We start from the raw sequence: 19,424 nt of genomic DNA, 5'->3' as shown, positions 1-19,424 counted from the left end.
GGATTGCATTCTCTCTATGGCAGTGATTCCTCATTGCAACTTTCTCTTCTCTTTCTTTCCTTATGCTTACAAATGTTTCCTTCTCCATCTCATTTTTAGTTATAATCTTTTACTTTTACCTAGATTCAAGCATATACAATTTTCCATGAACCAGAGACAAAATATCCAACAATATAAAATATAATCCTGTTTGTGGGATCTGTAATAGCGTATTTTAAACAAAATTCATATTCTTATTTTATTACTTCATTTATCCCGATGAAGTAAAAATTTGTATTTTCTCCATAAAATTTCTTTAGCCTGGTCCTTAGGATTTCAACCTTTGCATTTCCCATAGAGAAACCATGCTCTGAAGAAGTAGGAAATTAAGATGAACCAATGTTATTTTGACTCTTGGCTAAAATTTTATTTTAATTTAAGGAACCAATAGATGGCAGCATAATACTTTGCTTAACAGGCATCTCATATTTTACTGTGCTGTAAATAGAGAATTTTACACCTTTCATCGATGATACTGTTTGCAACACAATAATTTTCATATATTCATCATTATGTAGTCTATACTATTTACCTTAATTTTATGTGGAGAAATAATTTTTCCTGAGGAAAATGTGTCACTTTAGAATTTTGTTTTCATAGGTTGCCTTTTGAATATTGCAGTTATTTTTAAAAGTGTTTGTGGAAAATTCATAATTATGGATAATAAAAGCTTTATTTTATTATCCCATAAATTTAATATCATGTTCACTTTAGGTTTTTTATATTTTATTAATGTGTGCCCACCTCAGTGCTCAGATTGGAGTTTGCATAAACATCAATTACAACACATCAGAGTGTATGAGTATGGCTTATTTATACTTCTGTCTCTGTCATTATTCTAAGCTTCTCAAAGGTATTAACCATATTTTGTCTATTTTTATGCTATCAGCTCATCTAATATTTAGTGTGTATATGAAAATATTGGTAACATGTATGAATGGATGGATTTGTAATGACACCTCATTTGGTAATCTGTAAAAGTTTTAGAATTTTACTTTTGTATTAAGATCTACAGGACTACATGTAATCAAATGTAGTTAATGTAAAACTTTCTTATATTAATAAACAAAGACATTTCATGCAAAAGAAGAAGGAAAAGAGTACAACACAAAGTTACTGTTTTTTTTTGTAAAAAAAATGGAAACAGTTATGATCTATAATTGGTAGAGAAGATTCCTTTATTTTTCTTTATTCTTAGCCCACTAGGTTCTTAAAAGTGACATTATCCAGAACATATCACTGTATCAGCTGTGGAAGCAATTATGTTCCTCTGGCCCCTTGAAATTTCTATAGAATATTTCCTTAAATTTTATTTTTGCTACTAGTAAAGAGAAGGGTTCAAAATTTGATTTTCACTTAGAGATTTTTTTCTTCTCTTTTGATTATATTAATCCAAAAAAAGGTAAAACACCTGAAGCATGGTTAGAAATTAGGGCAGACTCAGGTGGTGTTTGGGGGTGTTGCCCTGTTTTTTGATAGAGTGTAGTAGATTGAATCGTGTATATCAACAAAAGGCCTGCTCTTAATTTTAAACTGTGTTCCTGTGGGTATGAATCCATTCATAAATAGGGCCCTTTGATGATGTATTATCAGTTAATGTGCAGACTCCTTATGATTAAGAGCTCCTAAAATCCTACTGAGGTGTGACCAGGCTGAATCAGGAAGGGCCTTGTTCCTTATCCCTGGGTGCCTTATAAAGAGGAGCCAAAAGTCGACGAAAGTCATAAGAAGAGACTGAAGACTTTGCCATGAGACTGGAGGAAGAGGTACCAGCCAAGGATCCTCAAGGCTGCAGCAAGCCAGCACAAGAACGCTGCAGACTTCAGGGAAAGCATGGGCTGGGGAGACCTTGATGTTGGACTTCTGGCTTCTAAAACCATAAGCCAATAAATTCTTGTTTAAGCCAACCCATTGTGTAGCAGTGGCAAACTAAAACTCAAGGAAACCATAAAATGCCAAAGGCCAGCACCTTGTTTTATAACCAAGGACAAAGTCAGCTGGCTTCTTCCGATCAGGAATCAGGTGTCCATATTCCCAGGCCCTGGGAATGAGACTCAAAGTAATTCTCACTGACATCAGCCTAAATCCCGTTCTGTGGCTTTTTCTTCGGGCTCTCCTCATTTATTGCCTGGTTCCTCTTGGTTTGTGAATTCCACTGCATGCCATCAATAGCTGAGCCTCAGTTGTTACAAATGCCAAAGAATTGCCTAGAATGGTGCCTGGCACACAATAGACACTCAGTAAGTATTTGTCCAAATTATTCATACCCTGGCTATTTGTTTATATAGCAAGTCCTATGATACATACTAAACCATTATGACTCCAAATAGACTGTGCCTTGGGAACAGATACCTTTGTAAAATATTGTTATACTTGTACTAAAGGAAACATACAAATGGAAACAGGAAAAGGAATTTCTAACTCTGCCTGTGTCAGAAGGTATAATAGGCTTCTCTAGGGAAACAGAACCAACAGGAGAGGAGATTTAAAAAATTTTTTAAAAAGAGGAAAGGATTCTTGCAACTGTGGGGATGAGCAAGTCCAAACTCCATAAGGTAGACCTCAAGCTGGGAACTCCAAAGCAGGTTTTCAATGGGTCCCATGGGAGAAGCTGGCTGGCTAAAGTGGAGATGGAAATTTTCCCTTCTCGGCAGGTTCTGCTCAATTTCAGCTCTTGGCTTCTCTCCGTGGCTTTCTCTCTGTCTGGTGTTTCATTTTGCTTCTAAAGGACTCCAGTAATAGGATTAAGTCCCATCCTGAGTGAGGTTGGCTGTGCCTTCTTAATTGAGGTAAACTCATCAAAAGGTACTCCTTTCAATGGTTCACACCCACAAGAATGGATTAGATGTACCAACATGTTTTTCTGGGGTACATTTAGCTTTAAACCACCACAGAAAGCTTCACAGAGAAGATACATTTTGAGTTAATTCTTGAAGAATGAGTAGAAATTCTTCAGGCAAATTGGGGAAAAGGAAGGAACATTATTGGTAGAGAAAAGTACATTTTCAAATGCAGGCAAAGACAAAAAATGATGACAAATGTCAGGAACCACAAGTTTTCACTATGAATTGAAATGATAGGTGTAACTTGGAAAGCATTAGAAAATGGGAATATAAACTAAGTAATGAGTGGAATGCAAGGAGCCTTGAATGCTGTGAAAAGTGCTCTCCACTGTAGGGACCAGTTTTACTCGATTGAAATCAACTGATTCTCAACTGTCTATGGATATATTCTTGAATTCTAAGTAGTTTTAAATGCCATAGACAGATGATAATCATTACTAGATCTGTCAATATCAATCTATCCATCCATTCATTCACACATATATAATTTGTAGTCCCTTTATAATCACTTTGTAACTGAATACTGCAATTTATGTTTAGAGTCCATGTTTATGTTTATGGTTATAACTATGTAAATAACCCCTTATATCGAAGTCTTTTCATTTTTAATTTTTGTGGGTCACTCTAGAGTAAAGACATTTCTTTGGAGGATACCTTGAAAGTGAAGAAGATTGGGGACAAGGGGAGAGCCAATTCGGTAAGGTATGTAGGTGTTTTTCCTTAGTTTATTTTTGTTTGTTTGTTTTACCACTGAACTATCTCCTTGGGTACTCCTTGTCTACCAAAATAACATCCTCAGATACCTCTCCTACCCCTGAATACTCTCAGAAAAATTAAGAGTTTAAGAAAGAATCTCAGTCCTTATAGAAATAAGCTGTAAAAATCAGGAAACAAAAGCAGAGGTATAACTACAGCAAGTAAGATGGAGAACAAAAAACTATACATAGTCACCTTAGTCATTGGAAAATAGGTAATATCTTAGTTATTAAGATTCAGGCCAATATGGGACCAGTCTTTAGGGTAATTCTTTGCTGAATTAAGAATTTACTGGTGGGCAAATTTGATCTCAGGATCTGGGGCAGTATTCAGCAAACAGGCAGTGTCTAAATGGCTCTAGCTTAACTATCAGAGAAATATTCAGGCAGTGTGGTAGGCAGAATAATGATCTCCCAAAGAGAGCCGTGTCCTAATCCCAGAAACTGTACACATGTTAAGTCACGTGGCTGAGGAAATGAAAATAACAGATGGAATTAGGTTCACTCATCAGCTGACCTTGAATTGGGGTGAGTACACTGGGTTATTGGGGTGGGCCCTATGTAATCACAAGGGAACTTCAATTTTGGAAGAGAGAGGCAGAAAGTGTCAGGATGATGTGATGTGAGAAAGGCTTGACTGACTATTGCTGACTTGAGAGATGGAAGGGGCTGCAAGCCAAGGAATGCAGTCAGCCTTTAGAAGGTGGACAAGGCAAAATAACAGATGCTCCCCCTAGATCCTCTGGAAGGAATGCAGCCCTGCCAACACTTCACTTTTAGCCCAGTGACACTCATTGCAGACGTCTGACTTCTAGAACTGAAGGATAATAAATTTGGGTTGTTTTAAGCCACTGACTTTGTGGTAATGTACTACAGCAGCAATAGAAAACTAATACAGGCAAGACACCAAACAGTTTGCTACACTTTATGGAGATTTCATAGTTTCAGAACTATGGTAGATAACCACCAATGTGTTCAGAAACCTTTGTACATGTGTGGTGCCACACAAACAAAATCTCCTCTCTGTGCCTTGCTAATGCTGAGCATACTCTGTTCTCCCCAATTTCCATTTTCTACCTTTTATTCTATTAATACCTGTGTTCTTCACAATATAGTGAAAGTAGAATGTATACCTTTCTTTCTCCTTTTTGTATAAATATTTTCCATCCTCTAAGTTCAGCCTCTGTTTTAGTTAGGGACTATTTTGGTTCTAAATTACAGAAATCCAAAGAATTTCTTTTTCCGAGGACAGGAATGTTGCAGGATTCTTGTCACTGTCAGGATTTTCTTTTTCTCATCTGTGTTTCATATCGGATATCCATTTTATCCTTCTGCTTCTTTCTAAAGAACATGTTTTCTTTGATTCTTTGCACAGTAGGGATTACGGGCCCCAAGATTTTCTTTCTGGAAAAGATTTTGATTATTTCAGCTTGCATCAAGTCTCAACTGCTAGAGCAAATAACTGTGATCGGCAGGGAGAGTTACGTTGCATTAGTTTGGGAACTCCATCAGTAACCTGATGGTTGGTTGCAAGTAAGCAGCATTTTTTAAGGAGATGTAATTTCTACTGAGTGTCTGTAGAAGAGGGTGATGTGTAAGCAGACAAAATAATACGTTTTCACTACAAATTACTCCATGTAGAAGTAACTACTTTTATCTCCTCTAAATCCCTTTGTTAATTATTTTGAACCGCTACTTAACTGATATTTGACATTGATTGCTTCACAGAATCACAGATTCTTTCATCTCTCCTACTAGACTATAATCTCACTGTGGCTAAGAGCTCTGCAATTTACATATTTCTATCAACCTATTTACAATATCTTAGTGAATGAATGATCAAGTTAGTTACCTAAATGCTTTTGAAAAACACTTTAAAATTGAAAACACCTGTTATATGATTAACTCATTTGATCTTCCTAAAAACTCCATGAGTGAAACTGTATCCTGTATAGAAAGGGAAGCTGAGACACTGAGAAATGGAATGACTTGCCCAAACTCTGAGGGTACCAAGTGGAGAAACCTGGTTTTTGCTTTCTGGTCTTCTGACACAAAAGCAGTTTCTTTTTCTTGTTTTCCCTACTCATTCCATTCCTCCTCAGCAGTTGATACCTCTTCATGGTATTAGCTATAAATTTATATTTGTTGGGAGGGGTGGGGTATATGGGAATCCTCTATGTTTACTATGTAACATTTATGTAATCTAAAGTGCTTTTAAAAATAAATTTAAAATTGGCATTTGTTAAATTAAAAACTAAATGCATGATTATATTCCAAATCATCTACATGTGTCATGAGTTTTCTGGACAATTGGAATAGAGTGAGGATGGCAGCAGAGTTTCTCCTAAAAATCTGATTGCAAAAGTATAGGGACCAATATTTCCACACTCTTGTAGACATAGTTGCATTGATGTAGGGGTTCTTAACCAGGGTTCCATGAGCTTGGATTGAAATTTAAATAAACATTATTCTTGTGGAGCTGTGTTGGTGCAGATGTGATATGTTTATTAAATAATACACAGTCTAGTGTGGACTTAGTAAGGGTCCGTGGTTTTCACCTGACTGGCGAAGGGGTCTGTGGAACAAAAAGGTTAAGAACCCATGCATTAATGCAAGAACAATGCCTAGAAACCCTTCAGAGAGGTGACTCGATCTTGGAAGACTGTCGAGTGTTAAGAAAATTTTTAACCTTGCTAACAAATTATAGTAATATTGCTCAAAGTAATAGAAAACATTGAGTCCAGTTGGACAATACTTTATTAATTGCCTACTATGAACCCTGTGTTAAGCATCAGAAGCAAAAACATGGAAAATATAAAGTCCCACTCAAAACCAAAACCAAAAAGTACTCTTTAAATTATAAATTCTGCTCTGTCTACACAATACCAAAACAGTAGTAAAAATAAATTAACTAGAACTACACTTGTAAACATGACTGAATCTTATAATTATAATATTAAGTAGAAAAAATTTGGATTTTAGAAAACTGCATACAATATCTCATTTACATAACATAAAAGATGTAAATCAACATTAAGTATCAATTGCTTATGAGTGAATATGTGTATAATAAAAATATGAAGAAATGTATGAGAATGCTATATATTAAGTTCAAGGCAGTAGTTAACTCTGGCAAGGAAAAATGAGTGTTAAATTGGAGTACTGGAAATATGGGTTTTCCAGTGTATCGGTAATATTTCTTTCTAAATTGAATAATGGCAGCATAGATATTAATTGTATTTTCTCTTTTTATGTGGCTGAAATATGTTCAAAATGGACTTGGTAGAACAATGACAATTTTATGTTACAATTTTTTACTTCACTTAATGAATGATTTTATGACCTCTAATTGTAAATGTTTATAGAGTACTGTTATTATGCCTTCTTTTCAATGGCACTGCCCAGATATGTTTAAATATCAAGGTAGAATATACATGTATATACTTGAGAAGGGGCATGCATATATATTCAAAGAACAATAATCCTGCAACAAATGTAACATCCACATGTAAAAAGACCATTGCTAGGGAAGGGGAAAAAGGTTTGACGTTGGGTATATGGGTTCCATATATTCTATATGTGACTTTACTGTGACGTAAAACTTTTTTTGAAGATATAATAAAAACAAAAAACAAAAAAGCAAAGAAGGATGCAGACACTGAGAAAGAAATGGAAGAGATTGCCTTGCTACTGTACATATAGGGCAACACCTATTCCAGTGATGAAAGGCAAAATGTCAAAAAAAATTTATGACATTTTTTCAGTTTTTAATACCCCAATTTATTTTTTACTTTATTTTAGTTTTTCTTAAGTATTATGTATTTTATTTCTAATCTTTAAACTTATCATTACTACTTCATTTTCCTATTAATTGAATTTGGCAATATATTAGGCTTCATTTTTGAAGAAGTTTTGGATCACAGAGGGGTTCAACTATGGCAGGGGTGGAGTACTGATGTGGGTGTCATTAATAGGGGATGCATGGGTTGGAGGGGGTTCTCCAGGGCATGCATATCGGGTATATAGATATGCTCTGGTGTTCATCAGGTATTGACAAAGGGGATAGAGTTTCATATGACAGCTGAGGGAGTGCTCAGTTCCCATTCCAGGAAACTCTACTACACTCCCCAATGGAGCAGCAGCAATTCCCTAAGTACAAGGGCAAAAACCATTGAAGAAGGATGGTCCAATAATGGGCCCTTGATACTGATGACTATGCTTTTGAGCCTGTGTGCTTGAAATTTCAACTAGGCCTAGAGGTGCAGGGTACCTAAGAGTTACCTCCTGAGAACCTCCATGTTGCTCAAATGGTCACTCTATAAGTCAAACTTGGCATGTAAATGCATTACCTTCCCCCCAGTGTGGGACATGACACCCAGAGATGAGCCTCCCTGGCTCTAAGGGATTACTACCAAGCACCAGCTGGAGATGCAACTAGAAAAAGACCTTGAATAAAAGGGGGAAATGGTAAAGACAAATGAGTTTATATGGTTAAGAAACTTCAAAATGAGTTGGGAAGTCATCAGAGGAGTTGCACTTACACACATCTCAGCAGGATCTCAGAGACAGCCAAAATTGATACAACCCCAGGTAGTGGTGTTCCTGAGGGCTATGGAGACACCCAGGTCCTATGGTCATGACAGATGGCTGTGGAGTTCAGTGCCTTGCCAGTGGGCCCTACTTTGGAATTTGTGCTCCTAAGTGTGATGGGGTTGACTCATGCCTCTACACATGCCTCTTCTGTCACTTTTACTGAACCTATGGCTGGTGCTGGGGTTAGTGTATGCTCAGGAGACTTGAACCTCTGGACTGCCTATGTGCCAGTTGGGCCCTGAGCCTTAGCAGAGTTGCAACACCTACTCTCTGGTTTGTTGGGTTTACCCAGGTCAGCTAACAGGAAGGTGAGGATGGTCGACCACCGCACCAGGGAACCAACAGAATCTACAGCTGCAAGCAGGAGAATTCCATCCATCAGCCATGTGGGATCTAAGCTCCCTCTCAATTTAGAGGTGGAGTGGACATCATCATCCCAGGGTCCTCAGATTGGAGGAATAAAATATGGATTAGAGTGGACTTATTGGTATTTTACTATAGAATTATTGTGACTCTAGCAGTGGAAGAAACTGTATCATTGATGTGGAGACTGTGGCTGTGGGAGTTGCTCAGGGCAGGGAGAGGAAAAAAGAGGTGTGATATGGGGGCATTTTCAGGACTTGGAGTTGTCCTCAATGATATTGCAGGGACAGAAGCAGGATATTATATATCCTGCCAGAATCCACTGAATGGACTGGGAGAGAGTGAAAACTACAACATAAACTATAATCCATGCTGTATAGCAATACTCCAAAATATACCCATCAAATGCAATGAATGTACCACACTAATGAAAGAATTTGTCGATGTGGGAAGAGTGGGTGGTGTGGAGAGTGGGGTATATGGGAATCTCCTATATTTTTTAATGTAACATTTTGCTTGATGTATGTATCTTTTTTAAAAAAGATAATAAAAAAGGGGAAAAAAAGAACAATCTATTATCTTAAGATTTTAGTAATTTCCACAAAATAATTTTAATAAAATAGCCATAAAAATTGAACATGACATATCTTATTGACATTTTGGAAGCCATGGAAAATTTCAGGAAACACTTTCCCTGAGGGAAAATGAGCATGCAGCACATTACAATACAACGTGTTTTTTGTTTTGTTTCATTTTATTTTATTTTGTTTTTTAATTATCCTTCTTTTTCAAAGATCCATAGATCACAAAAATGCTACACCAAAAAATATGAGGTTCCCATATACCCCCACACCCCACCCCATTCCTCAGTCCTCCCAGATCAACACCCTCCCTCATCATTGTGGCACACTCATCGCATTTGGTAAATACCCCTTGGAGCACTGGTGCACTGCATGGACTAGAGTTCCTTTTTCAGTAGCAGCATATGACTCTCTCTAAATTCCTGAAGGCATCCCCTATTGCAAAATTTTCAATTTTCTTTAAGTTTTTAAGGGAGTTTGAATGGTACCAAGATTTCTCACATTATGAATCCTTCTTGGCCTAAAGCATTTTGAGTATGAGGGATCTATGTGTCTTCAATTACTGACCTGATTTATATTTGATGCTTAAAATTGGTTAATTATTTTTTTTATAAATATTAAAATAGTATTGTCTGCTTTTAGTTATTTTTGGTGCATAAACTGTGGATAAATCTATTTATTTTCTATGCATGTGTATATAAGTCTGGAGCTAGTTTTCAATTGGGCCTTTAGGAGAAGTTTGTTTCATTTGGACTATTATGTTAGAGGCATTACTTTGGTGAGTAGGTATGACTCTACTTTGCATATTTCAGTGTTAGCATCATTATGTTGAGAATTAAAAAGCACAAACTTGTAGAAAACTATTAAATGAGCCACTCCTGTCCCCCACATCTGTATATCAGCCTGCAAGAGCATGGCCTTGCAGGAGACTCTCTGATGAGCCACTCCTGCCCCCTACTTCTGTAAATCAACCCATAACACATGGCACTTACACCTGCCTTCTGCTTCTGTAACCCTGCTTGCAAAATTTCACTTAGCAACGCTTTATCCCAAGAGCAAGACCCATGCTAGTCCCACATAAAATCCTATATAAACCTATGAAAACTGAAAAATGGGGCTCAGAATTTGGAAATTGACTCTCCTCTGAGCCCACGCATAACAAATCTGTTTGTCCAACTCTCCAAGTGCCATTTGGGTTTTTCTGCCACTCAGAACTCCTGGGTTTGCTGCAACATTTGGTTCCCTGTCCAGGAAACCCAACCGAGCAGGCCCTTTGAGCCTCAGGTTTGGGATTGGTGGGCGTGGTTGGTGGAAATCTCCACACACAAATGAAGTGGCACAACCTGTCCTCTTGACAGGGCCTCCTTCTGGAAAAGGATCCCTATTGGCCACATCCTCTGACCTGGCCTGATTCAGTGGAGAGGTGGATTGAACAACATAAGAAGATGCCAGAAAGGTAAGACCCTGGGGTTCTGAGTCCCAGTCAGGCCCGTCTCTGGATGGAAGGGGAGACTGATCACCTCCCAAAATCTTGAGATTCAAGATTCCAGGACAGGATAGTCCCTTGGGTGAGACTGTGTAACCTCTGAGTGATTGAGTGAACGAATGGGGACTGCAGAGGCTTGCCTCTGCTGATCCAGTTTGTGGCTCCATGGCCTGTGCTACAGAGGCTGAGTGGGTCCCAACCTGCACTCTGTGGCTATGTCATATGGCATAATGGTTAATTCAGAATCTACATGGGTGCCTTAGCTAGGAAGCCTAAGTTCTCAGAAGAGACATGAATAGGCAGGCATCTGAGTGACCTCGTGAGAGGCACCCCTCCTTTGTTTGTCCTGCAACACCAGTTCAGGGATGGGATCATCACAATTCAAACTCAGTCTTAGGCTGTATGTTAAAAAACTTCAAGAAAGGCTTTTCTGGGGATTATGGTTTCTGTATGTCCCCCAGAGCTCTCCAGACCTTGTGTGAGTTGAAGTCGCCCATGTTTGGTGTGGACTCACAAGAGACCCTAAATGTAACCAAGATTCATGCAGTTTGGTGTGTAGTCACTGGGGCCCCCAGCCACCCTGATCAGTTTCCCTACATTGATTCTTGGTTAGAAGTCACCCAAACCCTGCCCCCTTGGGTTCAACTCTGTGTCAGAAGGAAGGGTCAGAGTAGGTTCCCAGTAGCTCAAATGGCTGGACCTCGAAAACCTATTATTCTGCAAGGACCTCTGGAGGAAGACACTTTACCCTGCCATGTGTTCCAGCCATTCCAGGGCATCTCCCTGCCCCAGAGCCTCCACAAGCAGACCTCCCAGTGTTTCCTCCACCTTCAATATCCCGGGGCCTGCCAGCCCCGCCCCTGAGGGAGATCCTGAGACCCCTTTGGTGAGAAGACTTTGGTCAGTGAAGCCTGTGCCGCTCTGTGAAACATAGAGTCCAGCCCAGATCAGTGCAGATAGGACAGTCCAGCCTAGGAGGCCAATCCTGTTTTATCAGCCTTTCACAACCACAGTTCCCTTAAACTGGAAGCACCACACACCTTCGTATTCAAAAAAGCCTCAGGCTCTTATTGACCTCATGAAGTCCATTTTCCAAACCCACTGCCCCACTTGGGATGATTGCTGCCAACTCCTCCTACTAACCCTGTTTAATACAGAAGACAGATGCCAGATCCTCACAGAAGCCAGAAAGTGGTTGCACAAACAGGCCCCTGCAGATGTCTTGTAGCCAGAGGAATGGGCCCAAGAGGCAGCACCAGGAGCTCAATCAGCTTGGGACTCTAACACAGATCAGGGATGGGCTGCCCTTCAGCGGTATCAGGAAGCCCTCCTCAGAAGGGTATTATGGGAAGGAGTGAGGCAGCCCACAAACATGTCCAAAATGGCCTCTGTCACTCAAAAGCTTGAAGGACCTTTGGGAGATTTCTGTGAGTGGCTCGCAAGGCCTTCAGGATCTATACCCACTTCAACCCAGAGGCCCCAGAAAGCCAGAGGATAGTTTATGCAGCTTTCATTGCCCAAGCAGCTCCAGATATCAGACAGAAACTTCAGAAGCTAGATGGGTTTGCAGGGATAAACATCTCCTGGATCCTTGAAGTCGCAAAGGAAGTATTCACCAATTGAGACAAAACTGCTGAAAGGGAAGCAAAAAAGTGAATGAAACAGTATGTCCCCCTGTTAGCAGCAGCCTTATGGAATCCAGACCTGACCAATTGAGGAGGGCCACCTCCCAAGGGGGGAATACCTACAAGAGAGACTCTGGTGAGAGATTAATGTGCCTGCTGGAAAGAAACTGGGCACTGGAAGAACCAATGTCCACAAAAAGGCTAGACTAACAAGGGAAATACTCCCAGAGGACAATACTGGCCTGAACCCCAAGACCACCTGATTGGGCTAGCAGGACTTGGCTCCAAATAGGGGCAACTGGGCTCACTAGAACTCAGTCGCCATGAGCCCACAGTCAAAATAAATATTGAGGGCCAACCAATGACTTTCATGGTAGATACTGGAGCCGAATATTCAGTAGTAAACACACCAGTTGCCCCCTTTAGCAGAAAAATGGCTAACATCATAGGAGTAACTGGAAATCACTCCAGCCAGGGGCCTTTTACCAATCCAGAACCTACCAGTTGGGTAGCCACAAAGTAACCCATGAATTTCTGTATCTACCCAAATGCTCAGTTCACCTGCTGGACAGGGACCTTCTCACCAAACTGGGAGCCCAGATCACCTTTGAACCTGAGGGGTCAACAAGTTTAAACCTCAGGACAAGCCTCATCATTCTCGTCACCATTCCCCAGAGCAAGGAATTGAGACTACATGAAGAAAAAACTTCAAGTCAAAATCCAGAGAGACTTTTGGAACTGTACCCTGAGGTCTGAACTGAAAGAAATTCAGTGGAAATGGCCCAGAACCATGCCCCTCTCATCATAGATCTAAAATCTGGGGCCACCCCAGTCCAACAAAGGCAATATCTGATCCCCTGTGAGGCACAATTGGGCATGGTGGAACACGTAAACCTCCTAAGAGAAGGGATCTTAATCGAATGCCAGTCCTGGCATTACTGGCAGCAGCCCTGGAACATTCTGCAGTAAAAAAAACCTGATGGGATGGGATATTGACCCTTCCAAGACTTGCAAGCCATTAACAATGCTACAATCACCCTGCACCTAGTAGTTCCTAACCCATATGCCTTAATGGGGCAATTACCACCTGGGCCTGCCTAGTTTACTTGTCTGGATTTGAAGGATGTTTTTTTCTGCTTGTGGGTGGCTCCCCAGAGCCAGTCTCTATTTGCTTTTGAATGGGAGAATCCCAGGACTCAACAGAAGACTCAATTAACTTGGACTTGACTCCCTTCAGGGCTTCAAAAACTCCCCACCTTTTTCAGAGAAGCCCTGACAGGGGATCTGGCTCCCTACCCAGGGAAAAACTTAAATTGTACTCTCCTTCAGTGCAAAGATGATCTCTTGCTGGCTAGTGAGACAGAAGAAAGTTGCTGGGAGGGAACTTGAGCCCTTCTACAACTTCTAATGCAAACTGGCTATAAAGTGTCTTGGAAAAAGGTTCAGATTTGCCAGCAACAAGTTAGGTATCTAGGGTTTGTCATCTCAAAAGGGAACTGAGCACTAGGACCAGAATGAAAGAAGGTAATTTGCACTCTCCCAACAGCTACCACAAAAGAAAGCTCCGTGAATTTCTGGGGGTGGCAGGATTCTGTCACATCTGGATCTCCGGTTTTGCAGCTATGACTAAGCCCCTTTATGAAGTCCTCATGGGCCTGGGGAAAAAAAGCCTCATCTGGAGTATAACCCAACGGAAAGAAAGTCTTCAAAGAAATTAAAAAACAGTCCTAGGCTCACTAGAACTCAGTCACCTAGGCCCCTGCCCTAGCACTTCCAGATGTATCTTGGGACTTTAACCTGTTTGTGTGCAAGAAAAACAAGGTGGCCCTAGAAGTCCTCACTCAAGCAGTCAGCCCCTGGCAGAGACATATTGCCTATCTATCAAAACAGTTAAAGCCCTCAGACAGGGAGGCCACCCACCAGCTACAGAATCTAAGAGCAACAGTAACCCTTGTCAAAGAAGCTGACAAGCTCAGTCTTGGGCAAGCCATTCATGTCATGGTACTGCATGCCATCATCACTTTAATGAACTCATATGGTCCTGCTGGCTCTCCAACCCCAGGCTTACTCATTACCAAGACCTGCTTTATGAAAACCCCAGGATAACAATAGAAACCACGCACATCCTGAATCTTGCCACTTTCCTGCTGGCTGAAAGAGGAACTCCTGAACATGTGCAGAAGTAACAGAAGAAGTAAACATCAGTCGCCCTGACCTACAGGACAGGCCACTTCCTTGCCCAGATCAAACCCTTTTCACAGATGGTAGCAGTTTTATCAAAGATGAGGAGAGGCTTGATGGATATGCAGTCACCATGGCTGAACAAGTAGTGGAAGCAGCTCCCCTACCTAAAGGGTGGTCTGCACAGTGAGCAGAACTCTGGGTGCTAATTCAGGCCCTACAACTGGTTGCCGGGCAAATGGTAAACATTTACACTGACTCTAAGTACATATCCATGGAGCAATTTATTAGGAGAGGGGACTCCTAACTGCAGGGGGTGAGGAATCAAAAATAAAGAAGAAATCCTTCAACTACTGGAGGCAGTCTGGAAGCCAAGTAGGGTCACCGTCATCCACTGTCAGGGATATTAGAAGAGAACGGATGCAGTTCCTAAGGGAAATACACTAGCCAATGAAGCAGCTCAACAGGCAGCCAAAAAAGCTCTCAAGCTGAAAGCCCTGCTGTTGGTGCCTCACCTCTCCCTTTTAGAGCAACACATAGAAAAATTAAAGTATACCTGGGAGGAACGGGAGTGGGCAAAGAGAGAAGGAGGACACCAACCCCAGAGGGAAACTGGCTACTCCTGGATGGCTGAGATTTCATCCCAAAGGGGGCCACCTACACCCTTGTTCAACAATACCACCAGCCCTCCCACCTGGGACAGACTGCTTTAGAAGCCCTGCTTGGGAAACATTACTATATTGTCCAGGTGATTTCACTCTGCACCACCATTAGCAGCCGGTGCCAAACCTGTACTAAAAACTCCCCCTCCCAAGGTCCCTAGGTCCTGGTCAGCATCCAACACACAGGGTCTGCCCCTTTTGAAAACTTAAAAATGGTCTTTACAGAAATAAAACCAAGTCGAGGATGTAGATACTTACTAGTAATAATGTGCACCTTCTCGGGCTGGGTCAAAGACTTCCCCACCCTCACGGAAAAAGAAAGAGAAGTAACTAAAGCTTTACTCTGAGAAATAGTTCCCCAGCATGGGATACCCTGCCTGGCTTTCATAGCAGCCATTGTCCAAGAACTAGCAAAAATAATGGGGATTAAGTGGAAGCTCCACACAGCATACAGGTCCCAGAGCTCAAGGAAAGTGGAACACATGAATCAAACTCTCAAAACCACCCTAGCCAAGTTCTGTCAGGAAACTGGCTCCCGTGGGTAGATCTGCTCCCATTAGCCCTCCTTAGAGTCAGATGCATCCCTGGACCCTCAAGCTATTCACCTTTTGAAATTCTGTTTGAATGACCACCCACAATTATTCAAACCTTCAAGGAAAATCTCAGACTCCTAGGAGAAAGTGGCCAGAATTCTACCCTCCAGCAGTTGGGAAAATCCCTGGCCCAAATACACAAAACTGTCCTGTCTCAGGATCCCATCCCATTAGCCACTCACACACCCACACTTACCTGGAGATCTAGTTTGGGTAAAAGACTGGAAGAAGGAGCCCCTCCAGCCCACCTGGGTGGGCAAACATACTGGTATCCTTGTAACCCCCACTGCTCTCAAAGTTTCAGGTATTTCCCTTGGGTTCATCATACTAGAGTTAAAAGGGCACACTCCAATGAAAAACAAGATTACTGGAGAACTCAGCCTGTACCTGACTGTCCCTTGAAAATCTGAATTGCTGGAGCCACCGAGAATCACTATCACATGACTTGATGGACTTCTGTTCCCTGTGGTTCCTGCTCCTCTTTGGACTGTTCAGTTTACTGTTTGAGACTGGACTAGCAACTACAGTTTCCAGAAACTGGAGTGTAGTTAAAAGGATACTAATCTTAATAATGTACTTTTGTCTTATAGGATGCTTTGCTATCTTAAGTTGTTTTTCTTCACTTGGCTTGAGGCTGCCACCAATCTCTACCCCTGCTGTACTGGGTGCTACAAGGCCATTGTATCCACTGCTATACAGAAGCTGAAGCAGCTCCAGGGACAATGGTCTCCTGTCCCTGCCTTTAACTATTACACCTATGTGCCTGCAAAATGTTATGATGTCCAAACTGTTACCCTATGTTCAGAAAATGGGCAAAGATTCTGGACAGGAGCAATGAAACACTGGGGCAACTGTAAAACCTGAGGTAACCCAAGGGAAACTGTATGCTGGACTTATCTCCCATGAGTAGGCATGTCCGATGGGGAAAGGGTACAGGACCAAGCCCAGGAAAATTTCTTAGAACAGGTCTGCGCCAAACTGGTCCGACTAGCTGAAGGCCCCAGATATTAGCAGGTGAACCTCACAGGACTCCACCAACTTACTCAGCTCATAGCCCCCATTCAGCAGGTGGAGCAGCTAGTCAACACCACTTATACCCTCCTCCTTAATGCTCTCTCAGATGCCAACATCTGTTGGTTGTGCCTGCCTCTCTTGAGGAAAACCTTCATAGTCATCCCATCTCCTCCAGGGTGGACCCCCAACCAAACCTTAACTAAAATTAAAAATGGAGTAACCCCTATTGGCTCCATGGCCCTCAATGCCTGGCTAGTTCTCTTAGAAGGCAATAAAAACAATATAACCTGCTATCTGGTTAAAAACTCCAATCTAACATCAGAATCAGCTGGTACCATCCCTGCAAACCTATGTACTGCCAATAAAACCCTACCAAACAACCTGACCTGGTGTATCCTCCCAGAATTGATTCTTCCTATGTGGAAGCACTATGTATAGATGCTTAGAAGCCAGTTGGACAGGGTGTTCTTAACACCAAAAGTGGTGGTATACACCAAAAATGAGCTAAAGCAAGCCTGAAACCTGCACCAAGAGTGGGCCAAATGAGTTTTTCTTGCCACTGCCCTTATAGGAGCAGGTATAGTCACAGGAGTAGGAACTGGACTGGGAGGATTGGGTTCTTCCTTTGACTTTTATTACAAACTATCCTGAGATTAAATGAGGACATAGAATGAGTTGCTGACTCCCTAGTCTCCTTTCAGAACAAAGTCAACTCAGTAGCCTCAGTAGCCTGGCAAATCAGGAGAGCCCTAGACCTATTCACAGCAGAACAAGGAGGAACATGCATCTTCCTTGGGGAAAAATGCTGTTACTACATCAACCAATCAAGAATAGTTTATACCAAAGTAAAAGAGTAGAGAGACCAGATCCAGAAAAGGAAAAAGGAACTAGAGGAGTCATGGAGCTGGAATTGCAACAATGGTCCTCTTGGCTCCTGCCCCTAGCAGGTCCCCTGATCACTTTACTCATATTAGTCACATTTGGCCTCTGCATAGTCAATGCCCTTATCATGTTCATTGAAACAGCAGTATCCCAGAGAGCAACAGCAAGAGTTCTGTCCCTAAGAGAATATAAGCCACTTAGCATGAGTGATGCCCTATAAAAACTTCTAAGGGCCTCAAAGGGGCTGGGGGGGGATGTTGAGAAATAAAAGGCATACCTTGTAGAAAACTATCAAATGAGCCACCTGTCCCCTGCTTCTGTAGATCAGCCTGTGAGAGCATGGCCTTGCAGGAGACTCTCTGATGAGCCACTCCTGCCCCCTGCTTCTGTAAATCTACCCATAAAAGCATGACTTTGTACCTGCCTTCTGCTTCTGTAACCCCACTTGCAAAATTTCGCCTAGCAAAGTGTTAGCCAAAGAGCAAGAGCTGGTCCCACATAAAATCCTATATAAACCCATGAAAACTGAAAAACAGGGCTCAGAATTTGGAGATTGACTCTCCTCTGGGCCCACAAATAATAAATCTGTTCCTCTACCTCTCCAAGTGCTATTTGGGTTTTTCTGCTGCTCAGAACTCCTGGCTTTGCTGCAATAATTATAGCCACTGAAATTAATAACTATGTGCAGCAAGGACAACTATTAACATATATCACTTTACTAAGAGTGAATTTCATTCATTTTTCAGTCAATTAGCATGATTTTCAGAGAAGATCTTAGCTTACCCTCCTGGCCCAACATTTCAATACTTGAATGTACTACTACAGGGATGGTTGTATTTGCACTCATACATTTACGTTTCATCTCCCTTTCCTTTACCAGCAACCACAGCAAGTATCACTAAGTACTTGTATCTTTTCCAAATGATATTGAAATAGATTTTAGAATCTTGATAGAAACAATGCTTTCAAACAGCCACTACCAATTGATTGGAGTTTGCATGAGAAATGAAATCAGGATGACCATATAAATTATCACCAAACACTGGGGCAATTTTAAATGTGGCTTTTATCAATAATCATCCCAGGAAAACAGTTAACTGAAACAGTCTCTCTCTTCTGCCCTGAAACAAAGTGAATGAAGTCAAAGTGCTACCCCTTTTTAAAAATAACTTTGTCTTACCCAATAGTTTCTTAAAAATGTTATCTATCTCCAACACTGAATATTGTTACCCATTCTTTTTATTTCCTTATCTAGAAAAACAAGTGTTTATCTCCACTCTCATTTTTTTTACTCATTGTTGTTAGAGGTTTGCAATAATTAACAAACTGTAGCTCAGTTTCCCCTGATATGCACTGGGGAAAGGCTAACCCCATCCCCCATAAGCCTACATGTCCAAGGGCGTGGCACTTCCCCACAGGTTAAATAAAGAAACCACATAGAGATGGGAGTAAAGGGAAATGGAAACCTTCCCTACGTACATATCAGAGGGAGATAAATTTCCTACAAAACAAAGAAACCTCTGCTCCTGCAGCATTCCAAGAAACCATAACTCCCTAACCCACTGTCTTCTAATCACTATCAGGAAAAGTTCCACCTCTAAGGGCTTCTCATTGGCCCCTGCACTTCACTCAGACCCTCAACTCCCTCCCACCAACTATCATTTCCCCACCTAAGAAAGTTAAGTCCCCCCCTTCCAGGAGTGGGCTGAAGTCTCTTCAGACCCCCACCATGCTGGTGGGGAGGCTGAAGTTTGTTCTTCAGACCCCCTCCATTGGGAGAGCTTCTCAATAAATCTTTCTTTGTCTA

The 19,424-nt window shown here is 41.4% G+C and overlaps 1 long non-coding RNA gene across 1 annotated transcript in view; it reads left to right on the top strand.

Moving 5' to 3' along the window:
- LOC131276006 (uncharacterized) overlaps positions 1–18,216 on the top strand; it is a 31,592-nt gene extending 13,376 nt beyond the window's left edge. The window contains exons 3-4 of the long non-coding RNA XR_009183480.1: positions 10,533–10,630; positions 16,312–18,216. This is a non-coding gene — a long non-coding RNA (uncharacterized lncRNA). The remainder of the gene's footprint in view (positions 1–10,532; positions 10,631–16,311) is intronic.
- Positions 18,217–19,424: the final 1,208 nt, after the last annotated feature.

The sequence above is a fragment of the Dasypus novemcinctus genome, chromosome 25 (assembly GCF_030445035.2).
Source record: "Dasypus novemcinctus isolate mDasNov1 chromosome 25, mDasNov1.1.hap2, whole genome shotgun sequence".
Taxonomy (NCBI): domain Eukaryota; kingdom Metazoa; phylum Chordata; class Mammalia; order Cingulata; family Dasypodidae; genus Dasypus; species Dasypus novemcinctus.
This window is presented reverse-complemented; position numbering and strand designations above follow the sequence as displayed.